This window comes from Pelophylax lessonae, assembly GCF_965119305.1.
Source record: "Pelophylax lessonae genome assembly, chromosome: 1".
NCBI lineage: Eukaryota > Metazoa > Chordata > Amphibia > Anura > Ranidae > Pelophylax > Pelophylax lessonae.
In genome coordinates this window covers 83,605,069-83,619,808 of record NC_138768.1, presented here as the reverse complement: position 1 = coordinate 83,619,808, position 14,740 = coordinate 83,605,069, and the positions used below count along the sequence as shown (strand labels likewise).

Sequence of the window (14,740 nt, the reverse complement as noted above, 5' to 3'; positions counted from 1 at the left end):
CCATCAACTTGAATTCCTGTCACACAGGTCCAAGAATTTATACATCAGCCATGTATGAAATTAGCTCTCAAGTTTCAGGTTGACTAGATGGGGTCATATGTTATGATGATTATTATATCTCGATGAATTGTTGGTGAAGCTTTTGGTCATACACTTGAATATTCAATTACAATATATTGTGGCATGCTGACTAGCGAACCCACGAGCCAGCAGCATTTACATATCTCTGTTATAGGGATACATGCAGCTTGCCCTGGCGTCTGTTAGTCTGATCTTCTGGGATGAATGTGTGGCTGGCCATGTGTGTGTGAGTCATTGTTTTATGTTTTTTTGTCATGCATGTTATTGGTTTATAACCTGTTGCACCTTACAATGTATTTGTAAACTGTTCCCCTGTGTAGGGGTATTTTTAGACAATGTGTCCTATGCTCTTCAATAAAGTTTTTTGAAATTTGAACAGAAGTTGGTTTGAGCAATTTATTGTGGATCTACCCTTATCACACAAACACAACACCATCATGGTGGTAGTGGATAGATTCACAAAAATGGCACATTTCATTCCTTCTGTAGGACTTCCATCTGCTTCAAAGACTGCCTCCTTGTTCCTGCAAAACATCTTTCGGATACATGGATTACCCCAAACCATCATCACTGACAGTGGGTCCCAGTTCACCTCTCGTTTCTGGTCCCATTTTTGTCGTCTTCTAAGGATCCAACGATGTTTATCCTCAGCTTACCATCCTCAGACCAACGGCCAAACAGAACGTACCAACCAGATTCTAGAACAATATCTTCGTTGTTTCACTACACATCTGCAAGATGACTGGTTATCTCTGCTTCCCACAGCAGAGTTCTCCTACAATAACCACATGCACCACTCTAGCAAGATGACATCTTTTTATGCCAACTATGGTTTCCATCCATGTGCCCTTCCAGACCTACCTTGTCCAAACACAGTGCCCGACGTAGCCTCACAACTGAACAAACTTAGACATCTTAAGCCTATGTTGTACCAGACCCTGAAAATAGCACAACAACGCTACAAAGGATATGCAGACAAGAAAAGGTCCCCAGCACCCACCTATATCCCAGGAGACAAAGTCTGGCTGTCCACACAACATATACGTTACATAGGGCCTTTCACTATAACCGAGATCCTATCTCCCGTGGCCGTCCGCCTGGATCTCCCTTCTACCTACCGGTTACATCCAGTTTTTCATGTATCCCTCCTAAAACCTTGGAAACCCAACAGATTTCCTTCCCGTATTGTTGCTCCACCCTCTCCAGTGGTTGTGGATGGCTCTGAAGAGTTTGAAGTCCAAGAGGTTCTTGATTCCAGATGTCGTAGGGGAAATCTGGAGTAGGGATGATCGAACTTTTGAAAAGTTCGGTTCGGCCAGAACATCCGAACTTCCCGAAAGTTCGGCCCGGATTTCAGAACCCCATTGAAATCAATGGGACCCGAACTTCGGTAATCAAAAAACACAATTTTTAAGTCCTAAAACCCAATAAATGCTCCTAAAAAGTGCCTAGGGTTCTGGGTCATGCCCCATTAACTATTAATCACACAAAAAAAAGTTCTTAAAAATTGTCATTTTTGATAAAAATTATTGAAAAAAAAAAAAAAAAAAGAGAGAGAGATTTTGATTTTGACTTTGGATTTAGTATCCGGGGGGTCTAAAAAGTGTACATGTGAAGTTTCAGCTCTGTAGTATGTCCAGAACCATGAAAAAAAAAAAGATAATTTTTCAGTAGAACAGGGATGTGGGACCCTCCTTTAACACCTATATGATCTTTTTTTCTGGTTCTGGACATGCTACAGAGCTGAAACTTCACAGGTACACCTTTTAGACACCCCAGACACAAAATCACACAAAAAAAGTTCTTAAAAAATTGTCATTTTTGATAAAGAAAACAATTATTGAAAAATTAAAAAAAAAAAAAAAAAAAAAGAGATTTTTTGATTTAGTATCTGGGGGGTATAAAAAGTGTACATGTGAAGTTTCAGCTCTGTAGCATGTCCAGAACCATAAAAAAAAGATTGTTTGTATTAGAAAACTTTCAGCACAGGAGGTTGGCTTCGCTGCTGTAACACCTTGCCGGTTTAATTGCAGGCATTTTTTTGGGTTCTTTGCAGTCAGGAAAAACATCTGAACTTGTGTATAGTGGTACTGTGCACAAGTTCTGATGTTTTGCCTGCCTCCAAAAACCCCCAAAAAATGCCAGCAAAAACACACCTGGGCATTTTTTTTTACGCTAGTGTTTTTTTGGCATTTTTTGGGGTTCTTTTGAGGCAGGCAAAACATCTGAACTTGTGTATAGTGGTGTATATACACACATAATTATATGTATATAGACACCTAGCCATATATAGGTGTGATAGTAGCAGAAATATATTACTGTAAATGATTTCATTAGCGCAAGCATTTATTTCTGCTACTATCACACCTATATATGTCTAGGGGTATATATTCAGACATATATGTGTATATATACCCCCTATACACATGTTCAGATGTCATGTCTGACATCAAACATGTCCTCAAAAAAGCACTGGCAGTGGCAGCCCCTGCAGCATAAAAAATGCTTGGCTGGTGAGAAGCCATATTCCTGTCCCGAAGCAACTCAGAGAAATGATCATTTCTCTATAGCGGTCACCCTGCTATGGAAGGGTTTTGTCACCCTGCCATAGCAGTCACTGCCAGTTAACCCTACACTACACTACGGTCCCCTTACACTTAACACTTTCCCTACAGAAACTAAATTTTTGAAGCTAACTAAAGTGTAAAGGAGCACTCTAACTACACTAGATATCCCTTTCCTCACACTAATAAATAGCTAAATGACACTTTTAAAGTAAAATTAACAGAACTGCTTCCACTCTCTTCCATGTCCAGTATAACAATGCTAGGAATATGGCGGGGCGATCTTATATACTGGGGGGCGTATTCACTAATGATTGGTCTAGGGACCCCCTAGTCACTCCAATCACATTCCTAGCATTCTCCTGCCCCCTCAATTGGCTTTTGCTAATGGTTCTGGTCCAATCACGGGCTTTTAAAGCCCATTTCCTGAAGCATTGCATTTTGGTCGGTTCTGGTTGCCGAATTCCGAACTTTTTGGGCAAAAAGTTCTAAATTCGGCCGAACCTCGAACCCCCAATGTTCGGGCCGAACCGATGGTCGACCCGAACTGTTCGATCATCCCTAATCTGGAGTATCTCATCCACTGGAAAGGGTATGGCCCAGAGGAAAGATCTTGGGAGCCAGCTAAGAATGTTCATGCACCTGCCAAGGTTAGAGCTTTCCACAGAAGACACCCTGGCCGACCAACCCTATTTCGCGCCCTGAGGTCGCGTTTAGAAAGGGGGCTCTGTCACGGCACTGCCGCATACTCACCTGCGTCTGGGCGCCTGCGGCATTCTCACAACAGAGTCTCGTGCTTGCCAGCCGCAGAGACACCCTCTCCGGGTCTGCGGTGGCTCCCTCTCCTCCCCTCACCTCTGAGGACTGCAGCGGTACACTGTCATGGCAAGATGGCGGCCGCCATGCGTTTACAGTGTTTTACACAGAGTGGAGTTTGTTCTTTTAGATCAAAGGGATGAACTTCCGTTCAGGGCAGTTTAACCACTTAGAGACGAAGCCTTTTTCTGACACTTGTTGCTTACAAGCTAAAATCAGTATTTTTTGCTAGAAAATTACCTAGAACCCCCAAACATTATATATATATATATATATATATATATATATATATATATATATATATATATATATATATATATATATATATATATATATATATATATATATATATATATATATATATATATATATATATATATATATATATATATACACACACGGTATATTTTTTTTTTAGCAGAAACCCTAGAGAATAAAATGGCGATTGTTGAAATATTTTATGTCACACTCTATTTGTGAAGTGGTCTTTCAAACACAATTTTTTTTGGGAAAAAATACACATCAAAAAAACAAAACAGTAAAGTTAGCCCAATTTTTTGTATAGTGTGAAAGATGATGTTAAGCTGAGAATCATGATCTTTATTCTAAACAAAAAAATTGTGATTCTCATTTTATCTTGAATCGTGCAGCTCTAATATCCCCCGGGTCCTACTATTTACTCTCTTCTGATGTTATTGTCTTGGGTCATTCGTTGCATAAAAAGCTTCTATGTTCGCATCTAGACTCAGGAGAGAGAGGGGGCGGTGCCGAATGGCAGCCTCGTGTCTGAATGGGCACACTGAGCTGCAGCTCGGCTCTGTGCCCCCCACAGCAAGCTGCTTGCTGTGGAAGCACTCAACAGGAGGGAGGGGCCAGGAGCACCAAAGAGGGACCCGAGAAAAGGAGGATCAGGGCTGCCCTGTGCAAAACCAACTGCACAGAGGAGGTAAGTATAACATGTTTGTTATTTAAATAAAAAAAAAACCCACAAGACTTTACAATCACGTTAAGTTGATTATGAAGTCGAGACTGGACAGCTTCAATACAGTTTGATAAAAGATTGAACGGAAATTAAATTGAAGCAGGATAAAACAATGTCAATGTCGAGCAATTTTCATTTAAATTCAATCTTATTGTGCTTATTCCAAAACTACCATTTGTTAATTAATCTTTACTCCCCTTCTTCCATTGTAAGAAGGTGTTGTGTGTGTATGTGTGTGTGGCTACCACTTGCCACAGAATCATGTACCTGTACGTAATTTTGCTCAAGTGGTTGTCCCGGAGTGATGCGTAGAGCTGCAAGCATCACCCTGGTACCGTTTTTTAGAGCGGATGATCGGCTTTCTTGTAATAACAACCTATGCAATAACAGCCGCTCAGCTGTTATTACAAGCAGTGGGAGGTGACGTCTCTCCCCTCCCACCACCTTCTGTGACTCGCCCGGGCTCTTCCATCCCACCAGGAGACCTGAGCCACCAGCCAGCATGTCCGCCAGCTGGCCAGAGACCCGAACAAAGCTGGAATCGGCTTTGATCAGGTCTCCGATGTAGTAACCCAGAAGCGACGTCACTAACACAAATAACACAAAAAGAAAGCTCAATTTGTTTGAACAAATTATATAAATTTCATTTGTGTACAGAGTTGCATGACCGCACAAGTGCCAGTTAAAGTAGAGCAGTGCAGAATAGCAACAAATGCTCCGGTCATGAAGGGGGTAAAACCTTCCGGAGGTCTAGTGGTTAAACAACAAAGGTCATGACAAGGAAAATAAGGATGTGTCTCATTCAGGAGTTGGAATTGCCTTCTATAATCTTTTAATTAAACTAATCTGTCAAATACACATTTGTGTGGCAATCACTTTATTTAAACAAAGAGTTTGCACAGCATGCCCGCTAAAATCTGATTTATCCAAATCCAATAATGGATGGGTGACGTCCTGTCCCTTCCTTCAGTAAAGAAATGCTGGAATTCCCATGCACATAAAAGACAGTTGGGCTAAAGGTAACCACTCATAAAAAACAAATAGTTCTCATTGTTTTTGCATAAAGACTTGGACTTAGCCCTGTATGAGCGCAGAATTGGATGAGCAAATAAGGAAAAATCCGCTTACAGGCACTTCACTCAATCCAATAGAGCTATCACTAGTCAGGATGGGATTATTCTAGAATATTTGTTCAGCATTATGAACATTTTTCTTTAAATATGAACTTCAGTTGAATACAAAAGATGCAAATGAATGCAGATGTGTAACAAGTATTACATAATTGCATTTATTTATTTTATAATTTTATTTTATTTTTGCAAGCAGTAGAAGTACCTGAATTTGACTTGTTATACACCTCTCTTAGTCCACTGTACAGAAGAGTTTAGACTGGGAGAGGGAGAAGCAGCACCAGGTGCCAAATAGGGTAATCCACAGTTAAAGCGACACTAAACTTTGGCTTAAAATTGGTCCCCAGTCCCACCATCTTGGATGTGGGGGTTGGCCGTGACTTCCTGAAGTCTGACACTGTACATGCATGATTAATGACAGCACAGTGTGACCAGTCTGCAGCCTCCCGGGATGTGTGATGTGTCCCTGGAAAATGCAAGTGGGAAGGAGGAGGGGCCAGGCCAAGCTGATGTCATTCTCGAGAACTGCAAAAGTTTGGAGCTGGTTAGGGTGACCACCTTTTCAAACTGCCATTTAGGTCACCCCCCGGGTTTGTCCTGGGGTATGCCCTGCAATGCACTGCAAGCTGCACAGTGCATTCAGCTCCCTGAGTGGGCAAAGCCTTGGGCGCAGTAAAAGCTGGTTGTTAAGTAGTGGCAGAGTTGTATAAAGTACTCAAAACCCATACTTGAGTAAAAGTGCAAGTGCTCGATCAAAAAGTGACTTGAGTAGAAGTGGAAGTGCTCTATCAAAAAGTGACTTGAGTAGAAGTACTAAAGTAGTTTTTTTTTAATTTTGCTACTCAAGTACTGAAAGTAAAAGTACCAGTAGTTTTGAAAAAAAATTGCTACTCAAGTACTGAAAGTAAAAGTACAAGTACTGTGTTATGTAGTTATTAAAGAAAGAAGAAGTCAAAAGTTTGAACATAATTATTGTTTTTTATTATTTCAAATGCAGCTTTTATTTATGCATACAGTAGCATTTATTTTCGTATGCGCTGATAATACACATGTTTTGAGCTTCATGCAAACCTGCCATCTACTGTTCTGGCAGTGGTAATTTTTATAATTGTAACGAGTAACTATGCAGCACAAAAAAAAATACTGGAGTAGAAGTATTGAAATCATTGAAAAAATGTAGTGAAGTAAAAGTGGAAGTAGGAGAAAAAAATTCTACTCTAGGAAAGTACAGATACCGCCTTTCGGTACTTAAGTACAGTAGTGAAGTAGTTCTACTTAGTTACTATACATCTCTGAGTAGCGGGCGGGGAAGCCTGAGTCATCAGCTGTCAATGGGCTTCCACACTGACAGCTGAATAATAATAAAAATAAAATGCCAGAAAAAAAAATGTTTTTAACCTCTTGCCGACCGCCCACCGGGAGGAGCAGAGGCAATTGCCGCTGCCCTCCCGCGATTGTCGGGGAAACTGACAGAAGACCCACCTGCTTATGTAAACAAAGCAAGCGGATCTTCTGTCAGACAGGCAGGGAGAGATCAGCAGTTTCAGGTAAGCTGAAACCGCGATCTCTCTGTGCCTGTCACAGAACTCCCCCCCCCCCCCCCACGCAGTTAGTAAGCACATTTAGGCATACATTAACCCCTTTGATCACCCCCAGTATTAACCCTTTCCCTGCCAGTGTCATTTATACAGTAACAGTGCATAATATTTAGCACTGATTACTGTATTAATGTCACTGGTCCCCAAAAAGTGTTAAAAATGTCAGTTAGGGGTCCGATCTGTCCGCAGCAATGTCGCAGTCCCGCTAAAAAACGCTGATTGCCGCCGTTACTAATAAAAAAATAAAAATAAATAAAAAGTCCAAAAATCTATCCCGTAGTTTGTAAATGCTATAACTTGTGCACAAACCAATTAAAATACCCCGTTTTTTTGGGATTTTTTTTTACCAAAAATATGTAGCAGAATACAAATTGGCCTAAACTGATAAAACAATAAAAAAATTTTATTTGGAATGTTTTATAGCAGAAAGTAAAATATATGGCGTTTTTTTTTTTTTTCAAATTCTCGTTGTTTTTTGTTTATAGCGCAAAATCTAAAAACCGCAGAGGTGATCAAATACCACCAAAAGAAAGCTCTATTTGTGGGAAAAAAAGGACATCAATTGTATTTGGGTACAGCGTCGCACAACCGCGCAATTTTCCGTTAAAGTAACAAAGTGCTGAATCGCAAAAATTGGCCAGATCATTAAGGGGGTAAAACCTTCTGGGGCTGAAGTGGTTAAAAACTGGTGTGGAGTCCCACCAGATTCTATACCAGACCCTTATCCAAGCATGCAGCCTGGCAGGTCAGGAAAAAGGGGAGGTGAGCGTCCTCCTCCTGAACCGTACCACATGCCCTCAACATGGGGGGGGGGGGGGGGATGGGTGGATGCTATGGAGCAGGGGAGTCTTTTTTTTTTTTTTACTTTTTATTTACCCCAATTTTATTGTTTTCATTATTTATCTGTCAGCGGGGAAGCCCATTGACAGCTGATGACTCATCGGTTGTTAAGGACGCTGCGGCCGGCTACTGGCTCCGCTCCTTAACAATCAGCTTTTACTGCACTGGGCAAAGCTTTGCCCAATCAGGGCACATAATGCGCTGTGCCGGGTGGCTGTGTCAGTTTCATTCCGGGACACTGTATTGTCCCAGGGCGACGGTGCCTGGGAACCAGGACAGACCTGCAAAATGTGAGACTGTCCCGAGTAATCCAGGACACATGGTCATCCTAGAGCAGGTACCTGTTACCACATCCACATATATATATCTCAAAAATCTTCAAACATGAACATTAGACTTTACTCACATGAGGGGGAACCCACAAAATGGTATATAATAACACATTATTTTATTACAAAGCTATAAAATACGTTCAAGACCCGAAGAGGCCAATAAGAACAACTTGTACTTAACCTCTTTAAGACCCACAGTACATTTAAACTGGGCAGGCAGCACAGGCAGGCTTGGCAACTTATATATACTTTGCTTTGCACATCCGCACTGGTGCACACCCTGATGTGCGCAAGCACACCACTCCTGTAACTGCTGTTTTCACTACACACAGCGGATTACGATTCTCAGTACCTGGCTTAATGGTGGTGGAATTTACAGAATGGTTCACACTGGGGAAGCACACACTGAAGTTAGGAAGTTGTACAAGATCTATTTGCCACATCCTGATAGCAGCACAACAGCAGTGGTGGAACTCTTTTAGTTCAATTTACAAAGGACTGGTTTAACATTTAGGCTCCATGAAGCTGTTGTTATCTTTTTTTCTGCTCCTAGAGGCTGAATAGTGTTTGGATGTCAATGTGGGAAATACAGCAAAGTGTGAGTGGTAGGATTAGTACATTTGGAGGATAGGGTTGTAGCACTTTATTTATTTGCAGTAAATGTAATATTGGTAGTATTGTGCAGAGTGTCAAGGGGTCTGTGGTAGTGAGCCCTTATAGATCCCCAGCTCAGGATTCCCCAGGGCGCGGAGTCTAAGCCCCAGCCTGCTTCTTCACCCTTGCCCCTGATGGTGGGGATGGACTTGCAGCAGACTGGAACCAGGTTGCGGCCCCCAGGTAGGCCAAGCTGAGAATGTGGAGACCGCTGGCGTGTGCAGGGTAAACAGGAGACTATAAGGAGATCCAAGAGACAAGCCGAGGTCAGGACAGGCAGCAGACAAACGTAGACGGAGAAACAAAGCCGGGTCGGTACACAGGAGATCAGATACAATAGCCAAGGGATACACGGATGGGAGCTCAGAGAACAGCGAAGTTGCTCAAGCAAGGAACAGTGCACTGAGCATTAGTATATATAGGGAAGCAAACAGGGAGGTGTAAAATATAAAACTACCTGCGCTGCTCCCCGAACCAAATAAGTATATATATATATATATATATATATATATATATATATATATATATATATATATATATATATATATATATATATATATATAATAAATATTGTGCTTAAGGTGCTAGTGCTTAACTCAATATGCGTAATACCTATATCAAAATTACCAGTCCATATGTATAACAAACGTGAATAAATAAATAAATATGACACAATAAATGTGAAAAATTACCAGTCCATATGTATAACAAACGTGAATAAATAAATAAATATGACACAATAAATGTGAACGGTTGTCTTCTTCTTGTGCTCAAAAGATTAAAAACAGTGACAGTCTTTGTGCATAAACACAAGTCCAAAGTGCTGCGTGCTCATATATAAAAAGTGCTGGTGCTCTTTGTACACGAGTAGGTGCTCCCCTCTTGGTCCCCTACTCACCAGAAGCCAAATAATAAAGCGCTTTCAAAATATCCTTTGAAGATAAATGCCTTATTGGACCACCAATTCAACAGCTTTGAAGGTATACTGTAGATCACAACATCCAGGTGATGCTCAAAAAAGAAAGAGATGCTGGCATCGTGAAGTATGTAAAAACTTTATTCGATGCACACAATACAGGTTACACTTACAATTTAGCAGAGGTTCACACGCCTGAAAACCATCCCACGGGTCGCCACTCAGAAGGCTGTCCTCACTCCCCGTGTCTCCGTAATCCGGAAGCTGGATGCAGTCAGGCGTAGTATATATTCGGACGAATAGCTTGACGCGTTTCGCTCCTCGCACAGAGCGTTATCAAAAGCGAATTCGTCTCGAATGCATACTATATTTATATGGTACACTAATTCCATAATTGCAGACACCTAGAGGAACCGGAAGTAGAATGTCGCCATCTTGTAACTCCCATCATGACATACTTCCTGTTCATTACCATCTAACTATATCCTTAACTTTCTCTATAATGACCACAGATATGTTCCTCCTTAATCTGATCTAAACCCCCTTCTTTGTATTAAAATCCTGATTGGATATTATATACTCCTTAAGTTCGAGTTTTAATGTATTATGAATTTCATGGCGAGACAGGAAGTAAGGAGACCACCATCTTGGGACTCCTATTATGACTCACTTCCTGTACAGCGCCATCTTGCTATACCCTTCTTCTTACATACATAAGCTGCGGATATGTACTGTGTGTTATGCGCCTTCCTCACACTCCTCATAAATCAATGCCACGTTATTAGGGTGCTTTTATATTGTGGGCTGGACTATTATATGTAAAATGTCGGTAATGTCATTGCGGCGAAACCGGAAGTAAGGAAGCCGCCATCTTGGGACACCTTACCTACCTCACTTCCTGTCCAGCGCCATCTTTCTATACCCCTCTTCTTACATACATAAGCTGTGGACATGTACTGTGTGTTATGCACCTTCCTCACACTCCTCATAAATCAATGCCACGTTATTAGGGTGCTTTTATATTGTGGGCTGGACTGTTATGTGTAAATTGTCGGTAATGTCATAACGGCGAAACCGGAAGTAAGGAAGCCGCCATCTTGGGACACCTAACATACCTCACTTCCTGTCCAGCTCCATCTTTATATACCCTTCTCTTTATATGTACTGGCTGCAGATATATAATGATACCTTACTTAGACTTTATATGTATCGGGGCTATATTGACAATTATTCTTTCCTTATGACATAGGATCTTACATGTATTAAATTGATCTGTCATTACGGCGAACCCGGAAGTCCCGCCGCCATATTGGGACTCTCACAGCGGTGCACTTCCGCACATCACCCTATTGTTAACTATTATATCTTACTCAGTGAAATTTATAAGATAATCTTATCTGTTTTGATGATTGTTAACTATTTAGGAGGCATGGGTTTTCTAATTCCGATAACTCTTAACAGTAAAAGAATGATAAATAAAATTATATACCTACACATTAACTCCATTCTGTATGACCACCTTATAAATATACCCAACTTATAAATATATCAAACTATATCAGAAATCCTGCTATCATTATTATCAGCGTATAACCCTATCCTAGCTGAAAAACTGGGAATGGGACATGTATCCAGTAACGGATTGTATATTCCCCTCGAAAAAACATATGAGCTCCTAGCTGTTAAAATTAACTCATTAATTGAGACATAATGTATACATATTATCCTATATGTCTATATGAGAGGCACAATACATTACCAGATTATTAATTAAGATTACTAAAAAATCTAAATATTTCAAATATTTAGAACCCTTTAAAATATAAATATTAAAATTAAATTAAAAGTTATTAATAAAACAATTAATATCCAGTTCCACATTGAGACCTGCAGGAACCATGGTTTTTAACTGTTGAATCCACCATGTTTCATTTTGGGACACCGCCCTTTTTAAATGTGTCCCTCTCCAATGGGGAATGGTTCTATCTATCCCACAAAACGTCATTCTTTTGGGGTCTTTATTATGAAACAGTCTGAAATGGTTGGAGAGGCTGTGTTTGCGGAACCCTTTCTTTATATTACTAATATGTTCCCTCAACCGTACTCTCAGTTTTCTCGTAGTGCGGCCCACATACTGTAGGCCGCATTCACATTGTAGTACATATGTCACATGTGTATTCCTACAATTAATAAATTTATTAATCTCATACTCTTTCTTTGTTGTCCAGGATTTAAAACTTTTGATGCTCCTTCTGTTGTCTTTGCGGCATGTATTACATGCCACGCATCTACCGCATTTATAAAAACCTTTTCTATCTAAAAAGGTGACCAGTTTCTTTGGCGGGTCTGGAATACTCTTAACTACTTTGTCCTTCAGAATGGGGGGTCTCCTATAAATGAACCTTGGTTTGTTTGGCAATATTTGTTTAAAAGTAGGATCCCTTAGTAAAATGTTCCAATGTTTTTTGATACTTTTCTCTATGTGTCTATACTGCTGTCTATACTTTTTCACATTTATTGTGTCATATTTATTTATTTATTCACGTTTGTTATACATATGGACTGGTAATTTTGATATAGGTATTACGCATATTGAGTTAAGCACTAGCACCTTAAGCACAATATTTATTTATATATATATATATATACTTATTTGGTTCGGGGAGCAGCGCAGGTAGTTTTATATTTTACACTTTTTAAGGCACATCCCTTCCTTATACCGAGCAGCAGCTCACCCTATTTTATTCTTCTAATAATTTTAATCCTCAGCGCTAGCCTTTTACAACTTTAAGAGGGAGGTGACCCATGAAGTAATTGATAGGAACAGGATATAACCCACAGTGGAGCAGGCGACGCCCATAGAAGCCCAAACACCACATGTGAAGGGAAGCAAGACAGAAGCACTGCAGCAAGGAGGTAAGAATATACAGACAAAACTATAGGCTAACTTGTGACACAGAGATTATATGGTATAGGTTCCATCATAAAATTATCACACCAATCAAGGCAGATCTCAAAATGCCAAGCGCATTAATCCATGTTTTAAAGCAAACCTCATGGCACATAAATCTATTAAAGGAATATGGAATGTATTCCATATGGAAAAAACAATTGGCCCTGACCACATTATAAACACCCTGCAGGGACAAACAACAGGGGACTAGGCAATAGTGCTAGCCTTGCAGCTCCGATGTGGGATCAACCAAGCTTTGAGATAAAGATTATACAGCGAGTGATGTCCAAATGCAGTTTATTGAAAAACATAAGAACACAGAACATCACCAAAGAGTGACCACTAGATGGAAGGAATCCACATAGGATTATGTGACTAGGACAATGGAGACACCATCGATCCCACATAAGCTATAAAACAATAAAAGTATAAAAAACAAACAACAAATAAAATTAACTCAATTGTGCAAGTATCCAGCAGCTAGATTCTTCAACTAAGTCAATCTCTGTGCAGGCATCCAGCAACCCAAACCACCCATTTGCACACTCTCAATCCTCCTTATTTACCCCCAACAGCAAGGTGAACACCCGCAGACCACACACAGCTGTGCACCCGCCATCACTGGGCACCCACAACATAGCCCAGGTGTATACAACTCCCAGCCCCTCCCGAGCATCGCCCAGTACAAAGGAGGAGAAGGGAGTAAAGCATGGGAGATGGGAGGCACAGCTATAGAGTGCTATTATTATATGTTTATTATATGTATCGCTTTTCTTCTTCTTTATTTGATCAGTTACCACTGCTTCTCATGCGTCCTGAAGAAGCAGAAACGGAAAACGCGTTGACTCATAAGGACTTATTTCCACATAACATTTCATATTTAGACAGTAAGACCATGAATCACTACATTATTTAGTACAAAGTGTGTTAAAGAGTTTCAGTTGGTTATTTAGCTGTAGATTAAATACAAGTTGTTTTTGTTGACCTCTTCGGGTCTTGCATGTATTTTTTAGCTGTGTAATAAAATATTGTATGTTTTTATATACCATTGTATGTGTTTCCCTTCATGCAAGTAAAGTCCAAAGTTCAAGTTTGAAGGTTTCTGGAGGTTCCTCATGTGTGCGCTCTAGTGGGATAACATGAAATAAGTAGTGTGCACATCAGCCGCTAGATAGAGATGACCATCACTACTCTACATTACACATACGTAGGTTGCCAGCAGAAAGAAGACGAGCTTTTAAGGGATAAACTGTAATGTGAACCTTACAATGAGAGTGAGTGTTGTTGCACCTAATGCCCTTAGTAGTGTCAATAAAAGAATTGTGCTGTAAGGTGCAAACAAAGGCTAAAGTCTTCCTCCTTAGTGTCCTTGGTAAATAGTAAGTGGGTCATATATAAACATCGATATCATAAAGTCAAACACTGGTTCCTAGATAAACTCTAATACAGTGATTATAAATTTGAAACACAAATATGTACTGAAAACAAAATCGCAACAGAATGGTGTGAAAGCAAAATCCCAATATCAAAATATTTATCACTTTTTTTCACACAAATTAAGCTTTCTTTTGTGCTACTTAATCACCGTTGAGTTTTTAATTTCTTGCTAAAAACTAAAAAAGACCGTCAATTTTAAAACAAAAAAGTTTTTGTTAGTTTCTGTCAGGAAATGTTGTAAATAAGTTATTTTTCTCCTTCACTGTTGTGCGCTGGTGAGGCTGCACCTATGGGCACTGTTAGGCTGCGCTGATAGGCACTGATGAGATGGCACTGAAGGGCACTAACGAGGTAGCACTGATGAGGAGGCACTAATATGCAGCACTCATGGGCACTGGTAGGTGGCACTGATAGGCAGCACTGATGGCACTGATAGG

General features: G+C 40.3%; 1 protein-coding gene across 1 annotated transcript in view; it reads right to left on the bottom strand.

Moving 5' to 3' along the window:
• The window catches only part of LOC309544037 (E3 SUMO-protein ligase ZBED1-like), a gene marked incomplete at both ends in the record, with an annotated part of 71,392 nt that overhangs the window by 20,691 nt on the left and 35,961 nt on the right, over window positions 1-14,740 (bottom strand). The gene's annotated exons all lie outside the window — the stretch shown is intronic.